General features: G+C 42.1%; 1 protein-coding gene across 40 annotated transcripts in view; it reads right to left on the bottom strand.

Moving 5' to 3' along the window:
* The window catches only part of RSU1 (Ras suppressor protein 1), an 883,461-nt gene that overhangs the window by 794,669 nt on the left and 72,714 nt on the right, over window positions 1-16,078 (bottom strand). Inside the window, exon 8 of one of the 40 annotated variants that reach the window (XR_014817932.1) lies at window positions 11,038-12,036. The exons of the other annotated variants lie outside the window; for them this stretch is intronic. The gene's annotated coding sequence lies outside the window, so the exon portion shown is untranslated. Of the gene's footprint in view, window positions 1-11,037; window positions 12,037-16,078 lie in introns of those variants that run through there. 40 annotated transcript variants of the gene reach the window in all.

The following is a 16,078-nucleotide window of genomic DNA, read 5'->3' as shown; positions in this document are numbered from 1 at the left end:
GCCACCTCACCCGATTCTGCAGGATGAGCAGTGGATCCACCCTGCCGCAAGGGAAAAAGCAATGATTTTCACGAACGTAATTGCGTTGTGAAGCTCATGTGTCCGTCACTGTGGGTGACAGGCTGAGTAATGGCCCCTTAAATATAGTTAATGTCTCAAACCCCGGAAACTGGGAGTGTCAGCTTGCACAGCAAAAGGGACTTTGCAAATGTGGTTAAGGGTCCGGGGGTGGGGGGGAATCTGAGTGGGCCTGATGCCACCACCATAGCGGTCCTTGCGGAAGGGCTGGGGGAGTAATCGGTGCAACAAGGCAACGGACACGAGATGTAGGAAGCAGAGACTGAAGCGCTGCATTTTGAAGACAGAAGATCCAGACCAAGGAATGCAGTCAATCGCTGGCGAGTGAAAAGAAGGCAAGGCAACTAGAGCCTCCCAGACTGGCTCCTTACAGAACCAACTCTGCCTGCACCTTGAACGGAACGTAGTGGAACTCATTTCAGACATGTGACCTCCAGACTGTACGAGGATAAGCGGGCGTTTTGAGGCACTAAGTTTGTGGCCATGCGCTCCGGCACCAACAGGCAATTAACCTGCATGCAAAGATATCCTGGCACTTGACTACCTGGACCCTTCGAGCTATTCACCCTGTCGCCTTCTCCCACTGAGTCAACTTTTCCAGGCCTCCCTGGACGCGCATGACACGCCTTTGCAAGTTGTTGCCTTCTGTTAGCAAGTGTAACCCGCTTTTATCTTGGCACAGCCCATCTGCAAGTTGAAGACATTTATAGATTCTTAGAGAAGCTATAACACATTATTAGTGCTGACAGTAAAAAAAAAAAAAAAAAAAAAAAAAATGCAGACCTCCCTTTCAGACCCCCCCAAATGGGCATTCTTCTGTTAAACCTCTATTAACCTCCACAACGCTTCCCTTTCTACTGACCATCTGTTGTGCGCTGTATGAAGCTTCAAACAGAAAGAAAAATGAATGGAGAAGCCTAAGCGCCTGGCTACTCAGACTAAGGACGGAAGTGGTGAGGAGGTGGGAAGGCAGGCTGGAAAACCAGAGGAAAATGAACTGAGTTACCTGCTGACGACTCTCTTCTCTATTCATCACAGCCAGGAAACAATGAGGCCATGCAAGTCATCAAAACAAAGGTGCGATGACTCTCAGAGGCTATAATGTCAGGACTAGAGCATAGTTAGAGCGTTTCTTCTTCTTCCTTTTTTTTTTTTTTCTTTTTTTGGCCACACCCACAGCATGGGCAAGTTCCTGGGCCAGGGATGGAACCTGCACCGTGGCAATGACAACGTGGGAGCCTCAACCTGCTGTGTCACCTGGAAACTCCCAATTCTTTTAATGGTATTTATTTCACTGTCCCTGTCTAGGACTGCTTGAAAAAAATGGCTCGAAGAATCCCCCTCCCTCTAACCATGCCCTTACTTCCTTTGCAAATGGACTCTGGGCTGAGTTATGTGACCTGCTCTGGTCCATGGGACATTTGCAAATGCAAGTAAATATCAGGTGAGAAGCAGTTCTGACCAAGAGAAGTGGGAGCAACCAAATGGTTTTGTTTTCATCTACCAGGTTTTGAAGTGGTTTATTCTTATGTTAGTCATTAACCACTAACTTGATACCGTTTATAAAGCTAACACAAACACACTACAGAAATTTTGAAAAATTAAAGAAAAAATAAGTAAAAAATAAAAATTAGCTAGCATCCCAACAAAGATATTAATCAGTAACTTTTGATTAAGTCCTTTTTTTCAGGCTGCATGTGGAAGTTCCTGGGCCAGGGATCAAACCCTTACCATGGCAGCAACTTGAGCCGCTGCAGTGACAACTCCAGATCCTTAACCTGCTGCACCATGAGGGAACTCCTTGATTAACTCATTTTACGTAGCTATGTAAATATTCTCTGTAATTAGAATCACACTATAAATTCAACCGCATGCTGTGCTGTTGAAAGCACCTCCCATAATCTACCAGTTTATTTAACTATTCTTATATAAATGGACTTTAAAGTAGCTTTAAATACCTTATTTAGGATTAAATATCTTATTAAGGAGAGACAAGCACTCATAAAAGATAGCTGTTAGTATCATCTTCATCATCAACGTTTTCAGCTTTAATCTTCTATACAAACTGACCAACTTAAGACAATCAAATGAAAAGTTATAAAAATCCTTTTAACACAGAAAATTCAGTGTTATTCAAAGAGGTGTTTGCTACAGTTCCAGCAGTCACTCTGGGTTATGATTTGAGAGTGCAAAATATGCTAGTCCAAAGAAAATGAGAGTTGTGATAGGAGTTCCCATTGTGGTTCAGTGGATTAAGAACCCGACATGGTATCTGTGAGGATATAGGTCGCAGATGCAGCTCAGATCCAGTGCTGCCATGACTGTGGCTCTGATTTGACCCCTAGCCTGGGAACTTCCATATGCCACAGGTGCAGCCCTAAAAAGAAAAAAAAAAAAAAAACAAAAGTCATGAGTGATTGAGGCTCACAGTTCTGTTATGAAGGTTTCAAACACAGACCAGAAGACAACTGAGGCAGAAGTGGGTGAAAAGCTAAAAAAAACTTCAAAGGTATCCTAAGTGAGCCAAAGTTCTGGAATATGGATTAAAAGAACTAATGCAAAGAACAAGCTTGACCTTTTGGGCACTGCCCTAGGAAGAGAGTAAGCTGAGAAAGAGCCAAAGACATGTGAAGTTGGGCGACTCACTTTTCTGCATTCTTTTAAGGCAAATTACAGCCAGCCCGGTCTTTTGTATTGCAATCGCTTTCACTTGGGTCAAACAAAGTGACCAAACAATGAACCTTTAACACCAACCATTGATCTTGCTAATTGCATCTGCCACTGTATTAGCTTCTTTCGTTCCCAGGCAGCCCTCTTTCCCAACACTATTCCAATTGCTAAATGGTTGGAACACACCGAGTGACAGATTTAGTGTTTCACCGGCAATTTATATAACTGACTGCAATGCTGCTGTTGTAGTGAATCAGGATTTATTTGTCTCACATGGTAGCACAGAACCTTTTAAATGCAAGGGGTAAAAAGCCAAGACCTCTTTAAAGTTTATATAGGACCATCCACCATTACATCCTATGAACTAGAGGTGAAGGAGAGCCAATCAAATGAGTGATGGATTTCTCTGCTGCCTGTAACTATCACTTCATGCACAATCCACTCATACCCTGGGCTCTGTCACTGTGCTTAACTGCATGGGATTCAGAGGGACATCTGGGACATAGACATAAATGACATCTGTGCCAGTCAGCTAACAGAACCTAAATTAAAGGGTTAGAAGAAGGACTACTTGAGTAACAATTCAACACTGAAGGGCTCATGGACTTATCTGGGGGCATCTTAAAATTCCCTGAATTATATATAAAAGTTTATATGCTAAAATATACATTTTGGGGAGGGCGGCTCTTTAAGTTTCACTGGTTTCATAAAGGAGTCAGTACTTCTTGAGAAGATTAAACATGAGGGCTTAAGCCACTGGGACCTTCTGCGGCCAAATGAAAAAGGGGGCGGGGAGGCAGACATAAGCATGTAAACAAGGAAAACAGTATCAAAGGACAGCAAGCGTTACCCCAAGATTTATAAATAAAGAGATGAGAGAGACGGTTGGCATTAAGGGCTGAAGTGTGTTCTCTCCCAAAAAACTCCTGTAAAGTCCGACCTCCCGGGACGTCGGAATGTGACTGTATTTGGAGACAGGGTCTTTACAGAGGCCAATCAGTTACAATAATGTCATGAGCACGGGCCCTAATCCAATACAACCAGTGTGCTTCTAGGAGAGGAAATCGGAACACAGGGAGAGAGAGCCAACCCGTACAAACACACAGAGGGACAACCATGAAGAGAAGGGAAGAAGGCATCTCTGTGTATAAGCCAAGGAGAGAGGCCTGGAACAGAACCTTCCCTACGGCCCCCAGGAAGGCGCCTATTCTACTAATACGATGATCTGAAACGTCTAGTCTCCACTACTGCAAGAAAATCAACTTGTATTTAAGCCATCCACTTTGTTAGGGCAGCCTAGCAAACTTGCACAGTAGGTCTTAGCCCCAACAGTGGATTAAGAAGGTAGTTAAAAAGGCAACAGAGACCAAGAGATTATTCTGGGGGTTAAAAACTTGGTAAATATCAAGACTAAAGGTGGAAATGGCCTCCATGAACACCTGTAAGTAACACGGAAGATTCTGTGCATGATGCCACCTGACATTTATTGGACCCTGCAGGGCACAGAATCTTCCCAGGCGCACAAGAAAAATCTGTCAACACAGACAACATGGTGGGCCATCAAATAAGTCAATACATTTTAGAGTCATACAGATTATGATTTCTGATCATAATGTAGGAAGAAACCAATAACAAAAAGGTTATAAAACCTTCAGATATTTAGAAACAAAATATTTCTTAATCACCTAGATCCCAAAGAAAAAAAAATACAAGGGAAATCAGAAAATACTTTGAACTGAATGATAATGAAAATACAAAATGTATGGGATGCAGCCAAAAACAACGACAACAGAGAAATTTCTTTCTCTAAATGTTTATATTAGAAAAGAAGGCAGATTACCAATCAATGACCTAAGTTTTCACCTAAAGAAGCTAAAAAAATCTGAGCAAACTGCACTCAAAGTAAGCCAAAGAAATCAATGAAATAGAAAACGAAGAATAAAGGAACTCAATGAAACAGTAACACAGGATTTTTGAAGAGCATAATAAAACTGAAAGTCTAGCTAAACCACTCAGTGGGGGAAGGAGGAGGGAAGAAGAGAAAAATTACTAGTATCATAAGTAAAAATGAGGACATCATTATAGATAGAACAACTTAGAAGAAATACACAAAATCTCTGAGATATGTTAATTACCAACTGACGCTAAAAGAGAATCTGAAGAGTCTTATAGCTATGGGGGAAATAAATTGCATCCATAATTCAAAACTTCCCCACAAAGAAAATTCAAGACCCAGATAGCTTCTCTAGTAAATTCTTTCAGATACTTAAGGAAAACTGAGTATCAGTTTATACTTCTGGAACTTACACCTTGTGGCACAGCGGGTTAAGGATCCAGCTTTGCCCGAGTGTGGCAAAGGTGGCAACTGTGGCACAGGTTCAATCCCTGGCCCAGAACTTCCATGTTCAATGGGTAGAGCCAAAAAAAGAAGTTTACACTTTTCATAAGATCCTGATAGAAAAACTATACAAAGATACTATAAGAAAAGAAGAAAATCATAGAACAACACTGCTCAGGAACTGAACAAGTGGGAAAAAAGTCTTTTTTAAAAATTAGCAAGTCAAGTCCAGAAATATAAAAAAAGGAAAATACAAAACACAAAAACCACATAATCATCTCAAGCAATGCAAAAAAACATTTAACAAAATCCAGTATCCTTTCATGATAAAAAATCTTTCGATAAACAAGGAATAGAAGGGCTACTTCCGAAGGTTGTCTACAAAAACCAACTTCGGAAAATGTAATACTTATTGGGGAAAGACTGGATACTTTCTCCCTAAGATCAGGAATAAGACAAGGATGTCTGCTCTCACTACTTATATTCACTATAGTACTACAGACTGTAGTCAAAGCAATTAGGTAATAAAACACATCCAGATTGGAAAGGAGGAAGTAAAACGACTTCCAGTTGTCAACAACATGATCATGTATGGAAAAAATTCTAAGGAATCTACTAAAAAAAAAAAACCAGTGAGAATAAATGTGTATAGCAACATTGCAGGACACAAGATCAAAACAAAAATCAATTGTATTTCTATATATCAGCAAGAAACAACAAAAATAAATTCAGAAAACAACTTCATTTATAATAGTATCAAAAAGAATAAAACACTTAGGAATAAAACAAGTGCAAAATGTATATTCTGAGGTTGACAAAAATATTTTTGGAAAAAGTGAAGATCTGAATAAATGAAAACATATCTTATGCTCATCAATCTGAAACTTAGTATTTTTGAAATAGGGATATTCTCCCAAAGCAATCTGCAAATTCAATGCAATCTGAATCAGAATATCATTTGGATTCTTTGTAGAAAGTGACAGGCTGATCCTAAAGTTCATATGGAAAGTCAAGCGACCCAAAAGAGACAAAATAATCTTCAAAAAGAAAAGCCCTTAGGCCTGGGAAGAGGGAGGAAGTGAGGGGTGATAGCTAAAGTTTACACTTCGTTTTAAAGTTGATGAAAAAGTTCTAAAATTGTGCTAATCACTGTACAATTCTTTGAACATACTAAAAACACTAAATTGTATACTTCAACGCTGTGAAGTGTATGGTATATGAATTCTATCTCAATAAACATGTCAGCAAATAAAGGGCAGGTAATACAGTATGATCACGTGGGCTTCAGTATAAAAATGCAAGACCGGTTTAACAGGTAAACAATGTAATTCATGTTGGCAAATAAATGTGATTTATTACTTATCTACTGCTGTGTACTCCAAAACGTAACACGACTAACATTTATTGTTCTACACAATTTCTGAGGGTAGGAATCTAGGAGTGGCCTAACTAGGCAGTTCTGATTTGGATCTTTCAGGATCCAGTCAAGCTGCAAGTTTGGGGCTGCAGCCTTCTAATAACCTGACTGGGGCTGGCTGATCCACTTTTCCATTCACTTCCCAGGGTTGTTCACAATATGGTAGCTGGGTTTTCCCAAGAGCAAGTGATCCAAGAGAGAATGAAAGAACAAGAAAGTATACCCAAAATGGAAGCTACAGTGCCTTTTATAATCTAACCTCAGAAGCGACATTATTTCTTATGTGCTATTAGTCACAGAGACCAATCAGAGGAGCCTACACAAGGGTGTGATCACCAGAAGGCAAGGATCACTGAGGGGCACACTGGAGGCTGCCTCCCAGAGGAGAGAGATCATGTGACCAACTCAAGAGATGCAGAAAAAAGCCTTTGGGTATATGTAATATCCACTCATTAAAAACTCAGAGGAAACTAGGACTAGAAGGAAACACAACCTGATAAACAGTAAGTAAAGACTTACAGCAAGGAACCATTTAAAGAGGAACAATAATACTTTCCCCCTAAAATTAAGATGAGGCAAAGACAGGCCTTTTCAGTGCTTCTATTCTACACTGTAGTGGAGGGCCTACAAATGCAATATGACAAGAAAAATAAATAGAAAATAATAATTTGGAAAAAAAGAAACAATCTTTATCTGGATAAAACATGATTGTATATGTAAAACATCTTAGGGAAGATGCTCTCCCTGAAAAAAAAAGGGGGGGGGAGCCAAACAAAAAAGTAAAACAACCCTATAAGACCTTACAAGACAAATAAATTAAGAAAAACCATAGAAACCAAGGTCATTTTACAAAAAAATTGTATATCTGCATATTATCAACTAAAAAAACCCCTCAGTTTAATGGCATAGAAAACATAAAACAATGATAAACTCAAGGTCCTGTAATAACCTATAAGGGGAAAAGAAGAGACATATGTATTTGTATAACTGATTCACTGTGCTGAACACCTGAAACTAATACAACATTGTAAATAAACTATACTCCAGTAAAACTTTTAAAAACTAAAAAAAATAAATAACTATAAAAAAATACATGTAAGTAAAAACTACAGTGCTGGGAGAAACTTTAGAAACCTAAACATATATGTATAACAGATACACTTTGCCATAAACCTGAAGCTAATACAACGTTGTAAACCAACTCTACCACAATAAAATTTCAAAAATTAAAAAAAACCCTAAATATATGGAGAAATACACCATGCCACATACTGGACAACTCTACTGTTAAGATGTAAATTCTTTCCAATTGATCTAATTCAAATTCCAATCAAACCCAAGCAGGCTTGATTCTAAAATGTATAAGCATGTAGAAAGCATTCAGCATCGCCAAAACAATTGTGCAAAAGGGGATTTACAGGAGGCTACAATTATCAAGACAACATGGTACTGCTATAAAGGTGTGATAATGGAACATGGTACACAGCCCAGAAATATACTCACAGAGTAAACTGGTTGTTGACAAGCACCAACGCTTCAACAGGAGAAAAAAAAAAAAATAGTGCTGGACTAATTATTTTAATTGAAAATGTTTCTATCATTCACAAAATTTAATTTGAACTGATCACAGATGTGAATCCCCATGAAGGCAAGGCCTTTTTTTCTCCCTCCCACCATAGACACCGATACTTCCCAAGGGACCTATAACAGAGTTGGTGCTGAATAAGTATTTGTTGAATAAAAGCCCTGTGCATGGAAAAATAACATGTCACAGTACAAAATAAGAAGGGAAGTGCTGGCATAGAGGATGGTCAGAAAAGAGCTCATTGAGAAAAAAAATCACATGCACTGGTACTCGAAATCAGCAGCTCTGCAAATATTTGGGAGATGAAAATTCCGAGCGGAGAGCAAAGACCTTAAAGCACTGGATGAAAGCCAGTGAGAGCAGCCCCCAAGTGAATGAGGGAGAAGCATAAGAAACGTGGAAGCCAGAACACCTAGGGTCTTAGAGCTTCAGAGAATTAAAGAATTCTGATCCCAGGAGTGATGTAATCCAACTTCTGATTTTATAAAATGACCTTGACCACAGTGTGAAGAACTGGACTGCACGAAGGCAGGCAGGAGCAGAAAACCCAGTGAGGAGGCTCCTAAGGCCACACAGGTGAGAAAAGAGGGCAGTGGACTCCCTCCAGGATGGGAGCTGTGAGGGAACACCGGAGCTGACATGCTAGCAGATTTGGGTATCAGCTGTAATTTCCACCCTCTTACTTTCAATGCTTTGTCTACTTGTTTTTTCCAAGAGTCCCCTCCCCCATTTTTTTTTTTCTTTTTAGGGCCACATCTGTGGCATTTGGAAGATCCAGGCCTGAGATCAATCAGAGCTGCAGCTGCAGGCCTATACCGCAGCCACAGCAACTCCAGATCCAAGCCACATCTGTGAACTACACCGCATTTTGCAGCAACACCGGATCCTTAACTCACTGAGTGAGGCCAGCGACTGAACCTGCATCCTTGGGGAGACTAGTCAGATTCTTAACCCGCTGAGCCACAATGGGAACTCCAAGAGTGCCTCTGTAAGGGCAGGGATTAGGTCTATTTCATTCACTGGAGTTCCCCAACCCTGCCCAACCCTCCAAAATTACAGGAATGTCTCCATGAGACCGGACAGCCAAATCTGACATGTTAGGGGAGACACAGGCCGTCCAAGGAGATGAGCCATTCTTATTTTTTTTTCCTTTTTTATTTTTTTATTGTCATTTTTTATTACTCAATGAACTTATTACATTTGTAGTTGTACACTGATCATCACAATCCAATTTTATAGGATTTCCATCCCACAACCCCAGCACATCCCCCCACCCCCCAAACTGTCTCCTTTGGAAACCCTAAGTTTTTCAAAGTCTGTGAGTCAGTATCTGTTCTGCAAAGAAGTTCAGTCTGTCCTTTTTGTCAGATTCCACATGTTAGTGAAAGCAAACATCATTCTCAATGGTGAAAAGCTGAAAGAATTCCCCGCTGAGATCAGGAACAAGACAAGGCTGTCCGCTCTCACCACTACTCCTCAACATAGTTTTGGAAGTCCTAGCCACAGCAACCAGAGAAGTAAAAGAGATAAAAGGAATCCACATTGGAAAGGAAGAAGTGAAACTATCCCTATTTGCAGATGACATGACACTATGCCTAGAGAATCCTAAAGACTCTACCAGAAAACTGTTTGAGCTCATCCGTGAATTTGGCGAAGTCGCAGGATACAAAATTAATACACAGAAATTGACGGCATTTCTATACACTAACAATGAAGGAGCAGAAAAAGAAATCAGGGAAGCAATCCCGTTTACCATCACATCCAAAAGAATAAAATACCTAGGAGTAAACCTACCTAAAGAGCCATTCTTCTTAAAACGGCAAGTACAGGAGGCAAGAGGGAGAGCATACCGAGGCCTGTCACAACCGCTCAAGTACGCTGAGCGACAGCCTGGGCTCATCTGCCAATATGAGAAAGCAGGTTACTTGCAAAAACCTTCCAGAAGTATAAATGGCGTCATGAGATGCTTTCTATGAAGTCGTCAACTTAGGAAACTATGAGTTGAAAACATCATGGAGCCCAGAAAGGTCTAAATAAACACAAAGAAAGGCTAGGTCATGACGAGTGATGACAAGGCATCGTTTGAGGTCTCTCTCTAAACTTCTGGAGGTGACACTACGGAGCACGCCTTCCTGCACTTGACCCCTTCCCTAACCCTAACCCCACCACAAGAAGCTGTACACTCCCCCATATAGTCCCATTCCCATCAGGCTCTGTGGAGCATGACCTGTTTTTTCTGTTTGTTTTATTCTCTTTTATTGGGGCTAATACATAGGAGAAGCTTGGGGCAGGGTGGGGGATGCTACATAAATGTAAGGTATTATATATGTATTCAGGTGATAGGGACTGTATTTACAGATATGCCTTTGAAATTAAAAAAAAAAAAAATTAAATCCGGAAGCTTAGCACTGCCGGCATTTCTCCCAGGGCCAGAATACATTCAGTGTCCTATTAAATCAAAGGTGAGTCCACTGGAAACAGGGGCATGCTGTCCCAGCCGGTGTTAACACAGATTGATGCACGTGTTCAATCACACCCAAACCGACACTGGGCTTCCTGAAATTTATAATACAGAACGGGAACGTTTTATGTGCGGCAACTTCCCACCCCCTTGAAAGCAGTAACTCACCAGGCAGAAATATAATTCGCTTAGCATTTTTAAAATCCACACTTAAAGCATTTTTCCAAGGCTAAAGATGCACAGAAACAGAATATATAAAATGAAACTTGTTAAAAAATATATATACATCATGTAGGAAAACCGGACAGGAGTCTTTTTTTTTTTTTTTTTTTTTTTTTTTGCTGATCAATGAAGATCAGGGGAATCAAAGATTAGGAGATATTGTTTTTTGGTGAAGAATGGCAAAAGGAATATTAACACAGATATAAAATGTAAGCGCAAGTAATATAACTTGAGGCAAAATTCAAACCCAGGTAAAGATTTCTCTATCCCTCACATTTTCTTTATTTTTCCAAAGAATAAAATTAAGGCACATGTTCAGAACTCCTGCTGTCATCTAATAATAAATGATGCCTTTTTACAGGCTCAGTAGCAATACATTTATGGATATACACTGGGAGAAATGTATATTCCTTATTTTTGAAGGCAAAAGATCTGAATGGAAAATCTCATTCTGTCAATAACAAGCCATGTCGATAATGTCGCTTTGGGCAAATCACCAATCTCCCTAGACACCCTACTTTCAATGTCTTTAAAAAGCAGCCAAAAGAGTTCCTATTGAAGCACAGCAGAAACGAAGCTGACCAGGACCCATGAGGATGCAGGTTCCATCCCTGGCCTCGCTCAGTGGGTTAAGGATCCAGCGTTGCCGTTGAGCTGTGGTGTAGGTTGCAGACTCGGCTCACATCTGGCTTTGCCGTGGCTGTTGTGTAGGCTGGCGGCTACAGCTCTGATTCGACCCCTAGCCTGGGAACCTCCGTATGCCAAAGATATGGCCCTGAAAAAGCAAAAAAAAAAAAAAAGTCTGCCCAAAAGCTCTCCATGTCTCCAGTATACAACTGAGATAAAGTCCGTGAAACCATTCTGTAAATTATGGTATTTTGTGTAAAAACATGAGTATTTCTGAACATTTGCCTAACTTTAAAGTAACTTCAGGAGTTCCCAGGTGGCCTACAGGTTACAAATCTGCTGCTGTCACTGTTAGGGATCAAGTTCCCTGGCCCAGGAACTACCACTTGCTGTGTGCAAAGCTTAAAAAAAAAAAAAAAAAAAAAAAGTTAATTTCAAAAATGTTTATGATCGGGAGCTCCCGCTGTGGGTCAGCGGATTAAGAACCTGACACAGTATCTGTGACAATGCGGGTTCAATCCCTGGCCTCGATCAGTGGGATAAGGATGCAGCATTGCTAAAAGCTGCAGTAAAGGTCACATATGCGGCCGGCTCAGATCTGGTGTTGCAGTGGCTGTGGTGTAGGCTGGCAGCTGCAGCTCCAATTCGACCCCTAGCCTGAGAACTTCTATATGCTGCAGATGCAGCAATAAAAAGGAAAAAAACAATTGTTCATGATCAAGTGACAAAGTCAGTTCTGTACAAGTGACACAGTTTACAGTTTTGTAGGAAAGTACTTGCCATTTACCGCTTTATTCAGCTAAGGTGTTGTGGGCTGGGCAGCTAACCGTTTCACAGACTGACAATTTCGTCTTCTGAGCTGTGTCTTTGTTCATACCTAATCTATAGCATCTTTTTTTCATAAGATGCTACTTTTAGATACATACTAATTTATAGCACACTTTGTTCTAGAACGGGCACAAGACGAGCAGTAAATGGTCCCACCCTGAAGAGCCTGGGGTAGTGATGGTGGATGTGGCCGGAGTTCTATGCCCCGGCTCCCTGTCCAATGCGCCATGTGACCTCAGCAGATTAGTATCGACCTCTCAGAGCTCTGGAGCTCCTGCTGTTATTTTTTTATATCTTATGAATTTTAAAAGGAAAATGAAATAGAGAAAACACTGTATAACCCTGTTAATATAATTTCTTCATTTCTGTTTAACCAGGAATCTTTTTTTTATTTTTAATGGCTGCACATGGGGCATATGGTATATGGAAGTTCCTGAAGCCAGGGGTCAAATGGGAACTGCAGCTGCAGGCCTACACCACAGGCACAGCCACACCAGACTGGAGCCACATCTGCCACCTACTCTGAAGCTTGCAGCCGTGCCAGATCCTTAATCCACTGAGCGAGGCCAGGGATTGACCCTGAAACCTCACGGAGACTAGGCTGGGTTCTTAACCCATTAAGCCACAGGAGAACTCCTAACCAGGAATCTTCAAAGGCCCCAGTGAGAACCTTGGTGACCTGGAAATGGTGCCCCAGTTGGAGAAAAGCCAGCTGCCAGCAGCTATGGCCAGTGATTAACATGTAAGTGGCTTGTTAAGGGTCACCTGTCTTGGGATGTGTGGGGACAAGGGTGTCACCCAGGCCAGGGGACACTACCTGGCATGTTCTCAACCATGCTATCCCATGTGTTGACTTCAGTCGTAAGTCTTAAGATGGAGACGTCAACAATACCAAGGAGAAGAGGAGAAAAGAGGGCCAGTTTAGCAATACTACGTCTCAACCTACTCAGACAGACCGTGACCCCTCTGTACAACTTCACAAGTGACAGGATTCAGGCAGAGAAACCCAATTCTGCTAACAACATAAAGCTGCTTTGGGTGAGAGCAGATAATCATCCAGAACAGAGAATCTAGACTAAAAAAAGATTTTTTAACTTATTATGTCCTTGGTATCTAATTATTCTGGAGATGGTTAATAACTGCTATTACATCCTTTCTTAAGAGTTAAAAGATTTCACATGAGAGCTTAGTTTGCCCAGCTCCAGAAGAGTCTGATTTTACACTCTAGATCTTTATTGTTTTAAATTTATAATCAAAATAGAACGATTTAGGAGTTCCCACGGTGGCTCAGCAGTTAACGAACCCAACTGGGTAGGATCCACAAGATGTGGTTCAATCCCTGGCCTTGCTCAGGGGGTTAAGGATCCAGCATTGCCGTGAGCTGTGGCGTACATCACAGATGCAGCTCGGATCTGGTGTTGCTGAGGCTGTGGTGTAGGCTGGCAGCTGTAACTCTGACTGAACCCCTAACCTGGGAACCTCCATATGCCTCGAATGTGACCCTGAAAAGCAACAAAGAAAAAGAAAAGATTTAGGAAGGCAGATTGATATAGTGTGCTTCAAGTATGAGTTACTAGTGTGTAGACAAGTGACAGAAGGATTACAGGGTATGCACATAGTAACAGCAAAAAATGAAAACAATGAGAACAATGGTTATGAAGAGCTCTGGGAGAAGAAAAAAGTCATCAATGAAAACAGCAGTGAGTGCCATAAATGGTGACATAAGAGAGTGAGAAATTAAACAACTGGAAAAGGGAGTCATCTCTTGCAGGGAGGCAGTTTCAGATCTTCCCATGGGAGGAAGAAGTGAGCTAGAGCAGGTGCTACAAAGCATTCGATACTTCGGCACAAGTTCTCAGTCTTACAAAAGACACACAAAAGTAAAGACTTAGAAGGTAGGGAAGGAGGAAGAGAGGGTGGGAAGGAGGGAGGGAGGGAGGCAAGGGGGACAAAAGCCTGGCAGGATGGAGGCAGGAAGGGAGGGAGAGAGCTCTGACTGGACCCCTAGCCTGGGAACCTCCACATGCTGCAGGTGCTGCCCTAAAAAGACCAAACAAAAAGGAAAAAAAAAAAAAAAGCAGAGCCTGAAATTAAATGTGTACCAGGACAATTAGGAAGATGGGCTTGAAACCCTTCCTGCCAGACCTCTTCCCTGCCCCGAGCATTCGCCGGGTGGAATCCTCTCTCCTCCCCACTTCTCCTCCCCTGCAGGTCCCTTCTGACCCCTCCTTGCTTTTTCTCACCTTTCCTCCAGGAAGCTAGGTCTCAGCCTTTCTTTTCTCCAACCCGTCAAAGCATGGGATGGAGGCTGGCTTCCGACCTTCTTGGTCACTGCTTCTCAACAGGTGCTCAGCCTCTGAACCGTCAACGTTTAGTGGTAGGAAAAAGGCCCTGGGGGTGTGTGTGCGTGTGTTTTACTCTTGCAATCCTCACAATAACACTCTGAGGAGGGGCTACTGTTGTCTTCATTATACACCAGGCACAGGAGGTAAGGTAACTTGTCCACAGAACAAGGAATGGGGCGAGGGAGATGTGACCTGAAGCCTCGTGATGAAGAGACCAGCCTCTATGAACTACTATGTGAATTAAAACACGTTTTCACCCTCTGGATAACTGGCCATCACCTGACAGCGTGACAACAGGAAGTGATAAGACGTTCATAAACCAGGGACTTCACTGACCCAAAAGAGAGGACTGCATTTCCTTCTCTCCTGCCCCAGGAGATAACGCGTTTTTCTTTAGCTTCTCGACACCCTGAAGAAAAGGATTAAGAGGTCTAACTGGAAGGATCCAGAGAAGTATACCCACTCTTTCTTAATTTCTATTTGTTCTGGAGAATACAATTCCAGGGCGACTCACAATTCAAGACCCACCTTCTCTCCCAACAGGAGCAACATTTGTTCCTGAGCTTCACAAATATGCTAGAAAGGCTACGCACACGTCTCGTATTTCTGTGATAAAAACTGCTACTGAGAGCTCCCACTATGGCTCAGTGGGTTAAGAACCTGACTAGTATCCATGAGGAAGGGGGTTCAATCCCTGGCCTGACTCAGTGGGTTAAGGATCCAGCATTGCCGTGAGCTGCGGCCTAGGTCACTGATGTGGCTCAGATCCCGCCCTGCTGTGGCTGCGCTGAAGGCCGGCAGCTGCAGGTCGAATTCAACCCTTGGTCTGGGAACTTTCATATGCTACAGGTACAGCCCTAAAAAGAAAAAAAGAAAATAAATAACAACGTTATTTGTAATAATTTAAAATCCTGCGACTGGTTAGTGGCGTACAGAGCAGGATCCTAAGGCACCTAGCCCCAGTTACATGTACCAATGCACACATCCCTCCCCTGGGCTGCAAAAATGGGTGTGGGTAAGGTTCTGACATCAAAAAAAACATGTCGCTTTGCTGCATGCCTGGCTGACCAATGCTATTTCCTTCTCCAAAGGCAATTAGCTTGGTGACAAATGCAGAAGAGGTCCCATGACTGCCAAGCAGCCAAAAAAACCAGAAATGGTGCCACTGAGTACAAGGAACTGAATCCTGGAAAGCTCGGCAAAGAAATCATGATAAACATCCATTTCCCATCTTCAGCGCTTAAGACCCCTAAGGCTCAGGTGTGAAGGAGGAAAATGCAAAATCAGAACAGAGCCCCCACACCGGCTCTGAAATCACCCTGAGGCTGTTCACCCTGGGGCTGCATCCGTCCTGAGGATTGGCCAGGAGGCCTCGCTCGCCTTCCCCTCCCCCACTGATGTAGGCCTTGCCTCCACTGCTCTGCCCCATCCTTCCACTAATTAAAAGAGGGAGACACTTCAGTGAGTCATACTGCTGCTTTTCAGGAGGAGAGATGGGCTGGGGCTG

This window comes from Sus scrofa, chromosome 10 (assembly GCF_054392235.1).
Source record: "Sus scrofa isolate SSC_HxYL_T2T_F1_AM1 chromosome 10, Sscrofa_HxYL_maternal_Yorkshire_Landrace_v2.0, whole genome shotgun sequence".
NCBI classification, from domain to species: Eukaryota; Metazoa; Chordata; class Mammalia; order Artiodactyla; family Suidae; genus Sus; species Sus scrofa.
The sequence above is the reverse complement of the archived record's forward strand: the minus strand, read 5'-3'. Positions and strand labels throughout refer to the sequence as shown.